Source organism: Corylus avellana, chromosome 5 (genome assembly GCF_965113065.1).
Source record: "Corylus avellana chromosome 5, dhCorAvel1.hap1.2, whole genome shotgun sequence".
Classification (NCBI taxonomy): domain Eukaryota; kingdom Viridiplantae; phylum Streptophyta; class Magnoliopsida; order Fagales; family Betulaceae; genus Corylus; species Corylus avellana.
This window is the reverse complement of record NC_142494.1, coordinates 24,015,967-24,030,257: the sequence shown is the minus strand read 5'-3', so window position 1 is coordinate 24,030,257 and position 14,291 is coordinate 24,015,967.

The window sequence follows — 14,291 nt, the reverse complement described above, 5'->3', positions numbered from 1 at the left end:
CTTCTGTTGCATTAGGCAAAAATATGGAATTCCGTTAATTATCACATATTCCAAATAAGCCACTACAGTTGTTAGTTAATCTTTTGGTGGAAGAAATAGGTTAAAGGTAAGCCTTAGCTTGTTTTAAAATATAAAATATAATAACTTTCAATTAATAAGTTGCCCTTATATATATATATGCATGGAACAAGTTAGAGTTTTTCTGTTTAAATTTATTTCATGTATTTCTAATATTAATCAAAATTAAATATCAACAAAATTCAAGCTTAATTGTGCAGTACTCCATGTTGTGTATTTCGAAATATTCAGTATCCATCTAATGGACATATTAGATCTTCTGATTCTAATAAACATGCATGTATGCATGTATGAACAATAGTTTTTTTTTTTTTTTTAATTAATTAACTAGAATAATATTGGAGCATAGTTCATAACTATATATGTAATAAAACTGGTGAATGTCACCTCGCCTGCAACAAAAATGAAGGCACGTGTAAAGCAAATATATATATAAATATTTATATTTATATATATTTGCTTTACATGTGTAATACGCGGGATTCTTCATTACAATTTAATTATAAATTTTAAAAATATTATAATCGTACTTCATAAGTATTATGAAATTTGCTTTTCATAATTACAAGAGTAAAACTTGAATTTTGCTTAATCAAAATATTAATATAAAATTAGAATGAATCTCTAATATTGTTGGTCTAATACTTATTAGATTTCAATATAAATAAAACTCAAAATTATGAACATTCGAAAAAGTACTTTGGTTGTAGAAAAAAATATGTGTGAGATTTTTTATTATAGTTTAATTTTAAAATTTAAACACATCTCTATCGAACTTTTCATTATAGGTTGTAGAAAAAAGAAAAAAAGAAAAAAAGAACTATCACACCCTTTTAAATAAAAAGACATACTGAAGGTTATACATCAATATATTACTCACTATAATGACACACAATCATACACAGAACATTGTATAAATGTATAAGTCGCATAAAATTTTACTATATATCATAAGGCCTTTAACTTTAATTAGTTTAATCCATATAAATTAAAACATGTTAAAAGCTTTATTCCCATATGTATAGTTTAAAATGAAAATATAAAGAAAGAAAAATAGCGAAAAGAAAACTTGGATTGTGATGATTCTCAAAGCATTAATAGAAAGTTAGTAAGAATCATTAATATTATTAGTGTTATACTTATTATATTTCATACTAATTATAAAACCCATATAATTATGAGCCTTAAAAAAAGTACATAGCAAAATAATAAAAAATATCTCAGTCAACATTGCAATCAAATAATCATCACACATTATATTCAATCTTAATTATCTCTTTAAGTGTTTCGAAGTTCATTTTTTGTATAATAATCAAATAAATTTTTGCCTTCTATTGCTTTCAAAAGCATTAAAAAAAAAAAAAAAAAAAAGAAGCATAAAATGTACTTTAAAAAAATATTTGAAAATCCGGGTAAATCATACAAATAAACAAAAAATCTCATAGGCGAAAAAGTCTCGGACTAATATCAAATAAGAAGCATGTTATATCGAACAATTAACGATTTTATAAACTAATGGACACTAAGCAAAAATAAGCTACAAGATGACCGTTGTGATTTACACTTTGGTACTTTGGACATCGAATATATAATTGCTCGTAAAGATTATTTTTGCTAATGAAGTCAAAAATAAATACCTAATCATATGTTGTGTAAAAATCCAACAATTTATACAATTAATAATTAATATACAATTATATATTTAAAAAAACAAAAATAATGCAATGAAATTTTTTTCTATTTTGTTTCTACGTCCTATCATTTAGTTCATCTCATTCAACTATAATAATAATGATAATAATAATAATAATAATTCAACTATAACATATAATATTATGTTATATACATATTAAAGTGATTAAACATAATAATACATAATTTGATTTGTATTATTTGTTTCCTTATTTGATTTTGACATTAATAATACTTAATTTATTGAATAATTTATATATGGAAAACTCTTCAAATATAATTAAACGTCATTAATTACATTAATTTAATGAATCGGTTTTTAAAAACGGGTTTACTCTTAAAAAATCGATTTACAAATTATGCCTTAAAAAACCGGTTTAACATTAAAATAAAAAGGGTTCATGCTACATGTCGCAATATTAAGACACTTCTAAGAGTGATTCGACTTTTATATATGATATATGATATTTGCGACGTGGAAAATAAAAACCAAGGGGATTTGGTAGTCTAACCAGTCTGAGATAGTTCTCGAGCTTTTGTTGGGGAAGGAAGAAGGATCATGAAAGCCAAAAGAAGGCATACTACAAAGGCCCTCATATTGGAGATCAATGTGTGAGCTTAATTTTCCATCTCTTATCTATGATTATTTATAGTTGATTTTGGAGTTAGCGTATCCACACACAAGCCATCTTGTTTATGTGAGAGTGCGAGAGAGAGATTCCGATTTGACTATTTTATTTCAATTATTAGAACACGTTAATTGAAAAAGAGAAATGCTATGGATACCAAATCTTTTACCAAGTGATTGATAGCAAGATGACTTAGAGCTTATTAATTGTTTTGATAATTGCCGATGAATAAACTCTACATCATCTTGATATTTATCTCTGAATAAAATTTTTGATACCCCTAACATATCTCATTGAAAAAAACATAAGCATATTAAGATAGAGCCAGTCAAAAGCACAAGAAGCCAAAATGTTGTAGTTGGGTGAATTTTCACTTTGAAAAGTCTCGTTTATGATTGAAAAGGAAGACAAAAATGGAGGCACATGAAAATAAATTAGTACTAGAAAATATCGAAGTGGTCCAATTCAAACAATCAAAAGAGAAGTGGGGTTGTACGTATATACACTATCTGCTACTACAATTTAATGCGTTTGATTCTTCTGCATGAAACGCAATATGGTAATTGTCATGCTAAAACTCCACTTTGATGCTGAAATACAGAGGAAATTTCATTGAAAGCCACGGTTTTTATGAATTTTCCAAGAGCTAGCTGGCTCTCAGCCTCTCCTTAATGATATAGTTGGGGGGCCATGTCAATGCCAAAAGCAAGGTTACATCAAATATGACGTTGAGCATTGACTCCCAAGTCAGTGGCATTGAGCAATATTGACTCATTCAAGCCAATGTGTGAAATCAAGCAATAATAGTATCCTAAAAAACAAAACAGATTCTACGAATTAAGGAAAATGAAATTGGCCTTCCATATTCTAAACATGACGTCGAAGAGAACAATTGACAAGAGAAAGTTCTAATAAAAGACAAGAGCCTCGATCCCCCAGCCGCCAAGTCAATTTTTAAGTCTTCTGTCTGATTTTTAATGTAACTCTTCTTCTTCTTTTTAATTAATTCTTTTTAATTAATATATATATATATATATATATATATATATATAAAATTTATTTCATCAGTGGCGGAGCCACGTGGTACCTCACGGCACCTCCAAAGATTTAATTTTTTTTTTTTTTTTAAAACCCATGGTACCCTCAAACTTAACACACATCACATGTTTGATGTAATATCTCAATGATGTGTAGTTGGTCAAATTTCTCTTGTTTTTCTTGGAGTGATTATGGCTAGAAACCGTAAACTGCAGTTCTAGACACTTTTTTTTTTTTTTTTTTTTTCAATACATATTTATAAACTTTTATAGATATTTTTTGTGATGCATATATTGTGTGAATTACCAAATTTTTAGGGTGAAAGAAAATTTTTAGGATGCAAAAAAAAATTTTAGCGGCACCCCCAATATAAAATAGCTGGCTCCGCTACTGTATTTCATTCACTATTTGTGAAATCTTGTTTTTTCTAGTATTCAAATTTAGAATGCCCAAGTCTAACTGAGATCATTAACTAAAGAAATTAAAAGTATGTTCTCAACAAACTAAAAGATTAGAAGTTATAATTTTTTTTTTAGGAAAAAATCAAATTTAGTTAGATTTCCATGAGATTTTAAAATATTTTCAATTCCGATAATTATGGTCATGCTTATAATTAATGCTTTTGTTTTCTATTCTTAAGACAAATTCATTAACAAATAACTCAAAACTACAAAACACTTCTCAACACACAATACTTTTTAAAACAGTGCTTAATTTTTGCAAAGATAAGAGCTAACTTCTTGTTTAATATATAGGGAAAATTACACTTTACCCTCCCAAAGTTGGCAATGTTTTTCAATTTGACCCCCAAAGTTTCAATTTTTGCAATCTACCCCCACAAAGTTTCAATTTTTTTTTTTTTTTTTTTTTTTTTTTTTTTTTTTTTTTTCAATTCAGCCATTCCGTCAGTCAAAGCTGCTTTGACTGACGGAACAATGATCATGTGCGACGCACGTGACCACTTTTGATTTTTGTTTTTCCTACAATGCCCCCATCCCTGTTGCAAATTAGGTTTTTTTTTTTTGTTCTCAAGTCAAACCCTAATTTCAGGGAAAAAGAATTAGATGATGAGCTCTTATATATCTCTTTCGTTTCTTCTCTTACATTAAGCTATTGAAGAACAATTGATCCATGGCTTACTTTCATTTTTCCTTATCTTTTTTGTTTTGGTAAACTCAGGCACCCAACTACACAACGCCGGATTACAGAATTCAGTCGGGTCGTCTTCCAAATGCAACAAGATTGCAATGCGAGCACAGACAACAAGTGCCACTGAGGAAAGGGTTGTGAATCGACATGAGCCACCCATTTATCCAATATTTTATGTGATTCAAAAGAATCAGATGATTCTTTTCCCTGAAATTAGGGTTTGACTTGAGAAAAAAAAAAACCCTAATTTGCAACAGGCATGGGGGCATTTTGGAAAAAAAAAACCAAAAGTGATCACGTGCATGTGATCACTGTTCTGTCAGTCAAAACGACTTTGACTGACGAAATGACTGAATTGAAAAAAATTGAAATTTTGTGGGGGTGAATTGCAAAAATTGAAACTTTAGTGATCGAATTGAAAAACACTGTCAACTTTGGAGAGGTAAAGTGTAATTTTTCCTATGGAGGGATAAAGTGTAATTTTCCCTAATATATATATATATATATATATATATATATATATAGAGAGAGAGAGAGAGAGAGAGAGAGAGAGATTAAGGTAGCTCTGTATCTACATCTATTTTGGTTTCTCAAAATAATAAGCGCGTGTACTATACATAAGATATTTTCACAATAAGGACCTCACCAAAAAACACTTCTAAAAATAGTTTTTACACTTATATTACATAATAATTATAATGCCCCGAGGGATATTTACATCATATTTTACATTATCAAAATGATGTATGCATTTTGATAGTGAGGGCACACTACAAAAACAATAAATTTCTAACGTGGCTACAATATATAATTTTTTTTTCCATGTCACTAATTTCTAACGTGGCATTTTTGTCACGTCAGTAAATATTTCCTGACGTGGCCAAAAATACCACGTCAAAAATTTTTGACGTGCTGAAACAGTTTTAGCACGTCAAGAATCTCTTTTATATATATATATATATAAGAGATTTCTAACGTGCTGTTTCAGCACGTCAGAATCTTTCTTAGACAAAAAAAAAAAAACTTGGGCAACAAGTATCAATAATTTATTTTTCATTTATATTTTCCGGCCATTTGTAATTTGGATCATGTTTTTGAGTTACTAAACATTCTCTTATATATATATATATATATATATATATATATATATATATATAGACGTGCTATTTACACACGTCAGAAATTTTTGACGTGTTAAATGTTGACACGTTACTAAAAAAAAGAGAACAGGATATTCAACTTTTTCCCTCTCTTTCTCTTTTTATTATTTATTCCCTTTATTCTTTTATTCAACATTTTCTTTCCCTTTCCTTTAATTTATTTCCCCACACTCTCTCTCTCTCTCTCCTCTCTCAATCTCCCTCTTCTGATCTCTGCACAGCTGGCCAACTCTCTTTAGAGGGAAGAAGGAAAAGAAAGGGAGAAGAGAAAAAGACTAAGCAGCAGAAGAAGAAGAAGAAAAAGGAAAGGAGAAGAGAAGAAGAAGAAAAAGAAAAAAAAAAAAGAGAAGAGAAGAAGAAGAGAAACAGAAGAAAAAAAAAAAAGAAGAGAAGAAGAAGAGGATTTTTTGGATTTTTGAAGATTTGTTGGGCTTGACGTTTGAGTTTTTGATTTTTCAGGTTGATTTTTTGAGTTTGGATTTTTGAAAATTAATGGAGAAAAGAAGAGGGAGAGCTGGAGATAAAACAAAATTGGAGAAAAGAAGAGATCAAGAGTGAGAAAATGGAGAAAAGAAGAGATCAGGGAGAGCTGGCCGGAGAGGGAGAATGGGAGAGTTGGCCGGAGAGGGAGAGCCGGAGAAATTAACGGTGAAATTTAATTTAATTTTTTAAAAAAATTATTTTAATTGAAAAATAATTTAAATTAATAACTTTTTTAATTGAAAAAAAGAAATCCAGAAAAAAAATAAAAAAAGAAAAATTATTATTTTTAATAATATTTAAATTACTGACGTGTCAATTTTGACACGTCAAGAAATTTTCCGACGTGCCAATTTTGACACGTCAGGAAATTCTGACATGTTACGTCTGACACGTCAGAAATTTTTCGTTTCTGACACCCAAAATTTTAACACCTGACACACGTCAAAAATGCCACGTCAGGACAATTTTCTGATGTGTCAGATCACCTGACATGTCAAAAAACACATGTCAGCAAAAAATTCTTTTTTTGTAGTGGCAGTGACATTTATTGCATTATTAAGCATGTTAGCGCGTATATGGTTTTAATCAAAATCATGTTTATGCATTTTTATTTTATTTTGGCATGTTGTTAGCATATTTTTATTTTTAAAACAAAGCTGGAATTTTTTTTTTCAGAGCCACACAGCCTTGTTCGCATGTCCGGGGGTATTTTTTTAAAGTCATTATCCTTGTAGACAAAGGAACAACCATGGCTTATTTAAACCCCTCGATCTATATATAGCCGTAGTTCAAGTACCCCGTTCTCTCACTTTCCACCAAAAATTCAAGAGAACACAAAAACCCTAGCTCCCTAAGATTGCTGTAGGCCTTCACATGCAGTGCTCGAGAGAATTTCGTTTTCTCTCATTTTCTCTTCAAATCCATTGTTTTAGTACCTTAAGCATAAAATTTATTTCATAATTTCATCAAGTTCCTTTGTGAGTTTTCATTATCTTAGGGTTGTTTTATTAAAATAGTTCACAAACGTTGATCTATGTAATTTTCATGAAAGCATGTTAGGTTCTCAAGGAATAGTCCAATCAGCTAAAAAATCACATTTCATGAAGTGAAGGTCACGAGACTACCTTTATTTCTTGCTTTTCTATTGAATTTGTTGCAGCATGCTTGACTTGATCAGGAGTCAGGAAATTCATTGTGTTATCAGATATGGAGATCGAGAGTAGCAGTCAAAGACTCAAACCACTTCAGTGGACTTCTTAGTCATTTGACTCTCACAACAAAAAATTTGAAAATCTTATCCCCTCTTGAATCATTGCGAAAGAAACTTGTAAATTCTAAAGGGCTTATTTGCTCGAGCAATGGGCTCTAGTACAAGAAAAAGAAAAATCCAAATTACATTTTACTTTATTGCATTTGCCTTTCTTCTTCTTTAATGACTTTAGCAAAATCCAAATTACAGAACTGTTAGTCAAGCTGATCAGGAAAACGAAAAGCATAATGGAAAGTGGAGGGCTTCAGCCACCCTCCAAAAATTTTTGGTAGCATGATATGTACATAAGCTTGGGTTGAATCATTTTCTCTTGTAGTGATTTCATTTTCACTGGTCATTCATTAATTGTTTGTGCGATGGATCGCATGCGCCATTGATGATGTTTTGAAAGGGTGTAAGTGGGATTGGAAATTATAGAAAGCAATAATCATGAATCAAGTACAGAAGAATAATGACTTTAATAGTTTGCATTCTGCTTTTCATTTTTCTTCCTCGTCAATGACTTTATTGGGCTTCAGACTCTTTGTTTGTATGGAGATCTCATTTTCATTGTTCTTTTTAATCTTAATTGTTGGGTTTCTTTTGATGTTGGTCTACATCTAAGGATTTAGGGACTCTTTTTCTCCCAGTGAACCCATTATAGTGGACCACGGCTTTTATTGACTGCATTCCCAAGAGACTCACGGCTTATAGCCATAGTCTACTTATAACTATAAGAACTATAAGGCATGCATGCATCAGTTGGCTTGTTCGTGGGCCCCTAGCCAATATTTCATGCTATAACTATAATTTTTGGCTTATAATTATCTATGATAAACTAACATTTATACCCAAAAAAATTCTCATTATTAATAAACAACTCTAGATAATTGAATATAGGGAAGTAGTAGAGATTATGGGTATTGGATATTTGATAATGTTATAATGATATTGCTCTGTTTGTATTATTTTTCTGTTTATATAGTAAATTTTGTGAATTATTTATCTGTAATGAAATGTGTTTATAAAAAATTATAATTAATTGGTTGTTATTTAATAATTGTAGTTATGTGATTGCAGACTACTATAGTTTCTAATTGTTATTTGATAACTATATACAGTATGGAGAAAGAGCCAAAAGAAGTAATGAGCATTTTAGCCATAAATATTATCAAAACTAAGCTTTGTAATAAAATTGAATTTAAGGATGAGTTTTTGACTAATTCTTTGATGTTGTACATCAAAAGAGAAAGTGCCAAAATTTAGTACAAGTTCAATCTAAAAGAATGTTTGAGTTATATTTTGATAGGTGTTTGAGCTGAAATTTATATTATTAAACAATTACTTTCAGTTTATTTATTTTTGTTAACACTAAATTGAAACTAATTTGATTTTAAATATTAATTTAATCTTCATCAATCTTAATATAGTTTTCATTTATGTTTTGATTCTCTATCTTAATATTTTCTCATTTATGCATTCCCTCCTCCGTAAGATGTTACTGCTCCGACCCTGTGTATAAACAAAATATGAACGATGAAATTGTGGGAATGTGGGACATATTCTTTCTTTTTGCTCCATTAATGAACTTCTCGAATCCTATTTTAATTTATATAGCTAATCATCCAACCATCAATGTTCAGTTGCTCTTGGAAAATGGTCCTTTCTTATATATATATATATTTCACTATTATGGAACTTTTTGTCGCTCAATTAAAATAGAATATTCATAGCTCGGAAAAAAGTAGAATATTCAGAATTCTTGCATCTATAATCCAGAAAGTTAATTTATAGAGCTTTTCGTTTGTTTTTGTTTTTGTTTAGCAATACAATGGAAAATGAATAAGCTAGCTTCTTCTTGCACTAATTAGTTAACCCTAGCAATAAAGTCTTATAGGCCTTTATATTTTCGTGGTCATGGTAGTTGATCGATCTAGTAACGTCATCTCATCGTTACATAGTTACAGATATTCCAAATGGAAATCGATCGATTAAGAAAAAAATACATGCTTGCAAATAGTAGTCTCTCTGTTGTAGAATTCTACTGATCTCATAACAATATCATGTATGATCGCCGATCGGATAATTAATCCTAGAAAGTAATTAGTGGAAGGCCATCGATCACATGCATAAGCAAATAGATCGACTCATGAGTTTTCGTGAGCTCACTTTTATTGTGCAAATATGACATCAAAGTAGAAAGTTTTACAGCAACGAAAGGAAAACACATACAACATATATAATAGCAGAAGCCATCCTTAATTTCCCCAAAGGCGTGTGTGTGTGGTTATGGCATAGAACCAAGTACTTATTCTTCACCATTAATTCCGGCCACTTCACGTAAGCAACTTTATTAATACTACTAATTACCCTCTCAGAGCAACTTACACCTTCATTATGGAAAGAATAGTGGCCTAGTACAAGAAGGCGGTGGCGGTGACGGTGGCGGTGGCGGTGGCCTAGTACAAGAAGGCAGTGGCGGTGGTAGTGGCTGCCTTGACCTAGGATTTCTATGCGGGCAATTAGAGGTATCACAACAAGGTAAACTTGCTTCATCTTCTGTTGTGGGCATTAGGGAGAAATATGGTATTCAGTTATCATAGACTTCATTTTATAACAATATATGTCAAACAAAGTATATATATATATATATACATGCATGCACCAGTTATCTGTGATATTAAAAATAAAAACCAAGGGGATTTGATAGTCTAACCAGTTTGAGATAAATCTCGAGCTTCCGTCAGGGAAGGAAGAAAGATGATGGAAGCCAAAAGAAGGCATAGTACAAAGAAGAACCTCATAATTGGAGATAAAGTGGAATGTGTGAGATTTACCTTCTCTTATCTGCGCTTATTTATAGTTGATTCCGGAGCATGTCGACGCACAAGCAAAAAAGGGAACACATTGATTGAAAAAAAAAAAAAAAATGCAAAATTAGTCCATATGATTTTACTGATTTGTAATTATAAGTTTTTTTAAGGGTTTAAAATGTTATGAGAGCTTCATACTGTATACAAAAATAACAAATTAGTCCATGCTATCAAATTCTGTAAAAGAAAACTTGACGAATTTTATTAGTGTGCTATGTCAAATTCAATGAAATTATGTGTAACTCATAATAAAAAAATATAAATACACGCCCTCCTCTTTCAGCCCCTTCCCCCCACTTTTTTTTTTTTTTATGTTTAGTTTTTTTTTTTTTAATATATATTTGTAGTTTCATATATATATATATATATATATATATATATAATAGAAGTGACTTATATAGTATATTACTTATTATTTATTAAGTAACAAATTAACAATAGTCCATGTATATTAATTATTAAGTATTTCTCAAAAAAATTATTAAGTAACAATAATTAATTTGTATACAATATATAATTATATCTATGATTATAAGTATCTATATAATATATAATTGAATGATAAAAGTTCATCATATGGTTATATTTCAAATGACCTAACCACTAAGTATCTTAAATGATCAAATAATTAATGATAGTTGAAACTTGAATAGACAATTTGAATTATTAATCATATGATTAAATGAAAATCATGATACTTAAATTATATATTAATATAATCATATCGATTCATATAATTCATATCATATACAATGACAATGTGGTTAGAATAATCCCAAATGAAATGATTAGCATTAAAAATTTACAATTGACAATAACAAATTAACAATGCATGTAATGTCCTATTACTCTTATAGTCACAAATTAAGTATTCACATTGTCGTTGGAAATTTGGAATTGATAGCATGAGATGATATTGTTGATAAGTTAATGATAACTTAAGAAACAAAAAAAATGATGATATTATTAATATAAATCGTATGATCAATCATTACATAAGGTTTATGAATACAAAATAAAACAAAATCTTCCACTAAGCACTTAACGGAATCAAATCAATCATCACATAAAGTTCAATGCTAATATTTCTTTGGTGTTTCGAAAGTATTTATGTTCCTTTTATGTAGGGGTGAAAAGGCGGGCGGCCCGCTAACCACCTTTTATATATATATATATATATATATATATATATATAATAATAATAATAATAATAATAATAATAATAGTAATAACATTTATACTTATAATATGATCAATTGATCATTAAATCACAATTTAAGTATTAATATATTATTACTATAATTTATATGATTATATCACATGATCAATTGATGATTATATAATAACAAACTATACACATATAATATGACATAAGTCATAAGTATACAAATCCATACTAATACAACAACTAAGTACTATAGACTTAGTTCCAATTTTAATGTATGATAAGTAAGTAATTGACATTGAATTAAACAATGTGTTACTTGTAACCACAATTGAGCTATTAATATATTATCATTATAATTTATATGATTATATCACATGATCAATTGATGATAAATCATATGATTATATAATAACAAATTATACATATATAATATGATATAAGTCATAAATATATAAATTCATACTATTACAATAATTAAGTACCTAGAGACTTAGTTCCAATGTATATTATAAACTTATAAGTCCATATATGTTATAAATTATAATTATACGTATATGCATATTGAATAATATAAATGTATAAGATCAATATTTAATTATATAATTCAATGGAAGTTCTATATTTTTTTTAAAATCATATGATTCATTGACAATTCAAATACTTAATAAAGTTTATAATATATATGTTATACCACACGATTAATTGATCATTAAATCATATGATTATAGTATAACTTGTATTCTTAACAAGATTTATATTTAATTACTTCTTTTTTTTTCTTTTTTTTTTTAAGCATGCAAATTACTGTAAAATTGGGGTCAAATTGCATTTTATTGTATTGCATTGTAATTTTAAAACATTATGGGTATTAATGTCGTTTACTTAAAATAAGGGGAAAACCTTATCTAGAAACTAGAGCCACTCAAGCTGTCTCCCACTCCCCTTTTTCTTTATTTATTTTCCTCTTTTTTCTCCCTTTCTCCCTAGACTCATGCAACTACTAAGTCTACCCCCTTTCTCCTCCCTCCCCACGCGTCCCACCAGGCCACCCACTTATATATTTTTCTATTTCTTTCCTCTTTTATGTCCCCTCTTTCTTTTCTTTTTCTTTCTTTCTTCCTTATCTCCCCCTCCTTCCCCTTCACACGCCTCAGCGCCTCACTCCTTCCCTCCTTCCCTCCCTCTCTTCTTCTCATTCCTCACATGCACACCCATGGTGAAAGAAAGAGGAGAACTAGGTAAGGATTCATAAAAAAAATATTTATTTTTTTTTAGTGTTTATTTATGTGCTTGATGATTTTTTTGGTGAGTTTTGTATGAGTTTTTGACAATTATTTTGGTGGGTTTTGTTGCACACCCACGGTGAAAGAAAGAGAAAGAGGAGAAGTGACAGTGGGTAAAGATTCATAAAAAAATTGATTTTTCTTTTTGTATTGTTTATTTCTGTGCTTTATGATTTTCTTGGTGGTTTTTGTGTAGAGCATTCTTTCTACAATCTGTAACGGGCGGGTGAGTCGAGTACCCGATAAGGGGCTCGGCTTACCTATGAACCGAGCTTGAGCTCGGTCTTGGACAGGAAAGTCTTCTTGGCGAGTCGAGTCAAACACAATTTTCTGAACCCGACACGAGCTCGAGCTCGGCTCAAGCTCGTGAATAAGTAAGACGAGTCGAGTTTGAGCAGCCTAGGCTCGCCCAAACTCGGCTCGTTTACAGGCTTACAGCCCTACCCAAGAGGAGGCCACTTACAAAAGTCACTAAGCTTAATCATTTCAATGGAAATGGTCCAATTCATACATGCGCGCATTAAGAAGACTATCATTTAATGCGTTTTAAAAAGATCGATTAATGGGATCCTGATCCTCCCTAAGACGGACAAGGATCTTTTCTATTTCGAAGGAAATGAAAATTATTTATTTTATGGTCAAGATTTAAAGTTGATGAATTTAATGATGTATATAATTCCCACAATATTTCAATTTTTTTTTTTTTTTTTTAAACATTGACTTCATATACACCATCGGATGTTCCAACTTTAAATCCTTACAATGAAATCAATACTATGCATTTCATTATAAATGGAGAGGATCAAATTCCCCCTAAGATAAAGTGGCAAATATATTTACGAAAGTCACAATGCTTAATGTCAAAGCTTAATTAAAAACAACTATGAAATTTTTTCTCTACTCTAATAACATAATTAGAAAAATATCCCTAGTGGTCCAGTTCAGACAATCAAAAGCAAAGTGTGGGTTGTACACTATTTGCAATGCGTTCGAAATGGATATAATATCCATCAGAGTAAATTTAAAAACTCAACTCTTATACAACTCTTGTACAACTAAACTGATGTAGAATGCATTTATGGGCATTTTTTAATAAATTTAAAAATTGATCCAATGATTTATAAGGACTGCACGTCAAGTCAGTTGTACAGTAATTGCATAAGAAATGAGTTTGTAGCTTTGCTCTATTAATTCATTTGAGGGTGCATATGACGTAATAATTGCAGTGTGTTTGTGAAGTCAACGCAAAAGAAAACTTTTCTTTTCCTTTTTTAAGTACCACCAAAGAATACATACATAATAGGCTAAAAGCAATGCATTATGGTGGATTGCAAATTCCCAGAGCTCTCCTCTCATGTCAATGCCAAAAGGTCACATGACATTGACGTTGAGCATGCTCGACATCAATTAGTAAATCTTTTTAAGCTGGTGATATTTTTCCATGTATATTGACTCTCAAGTCAATGCTCAAAAGCAGAAAGCTGGATAT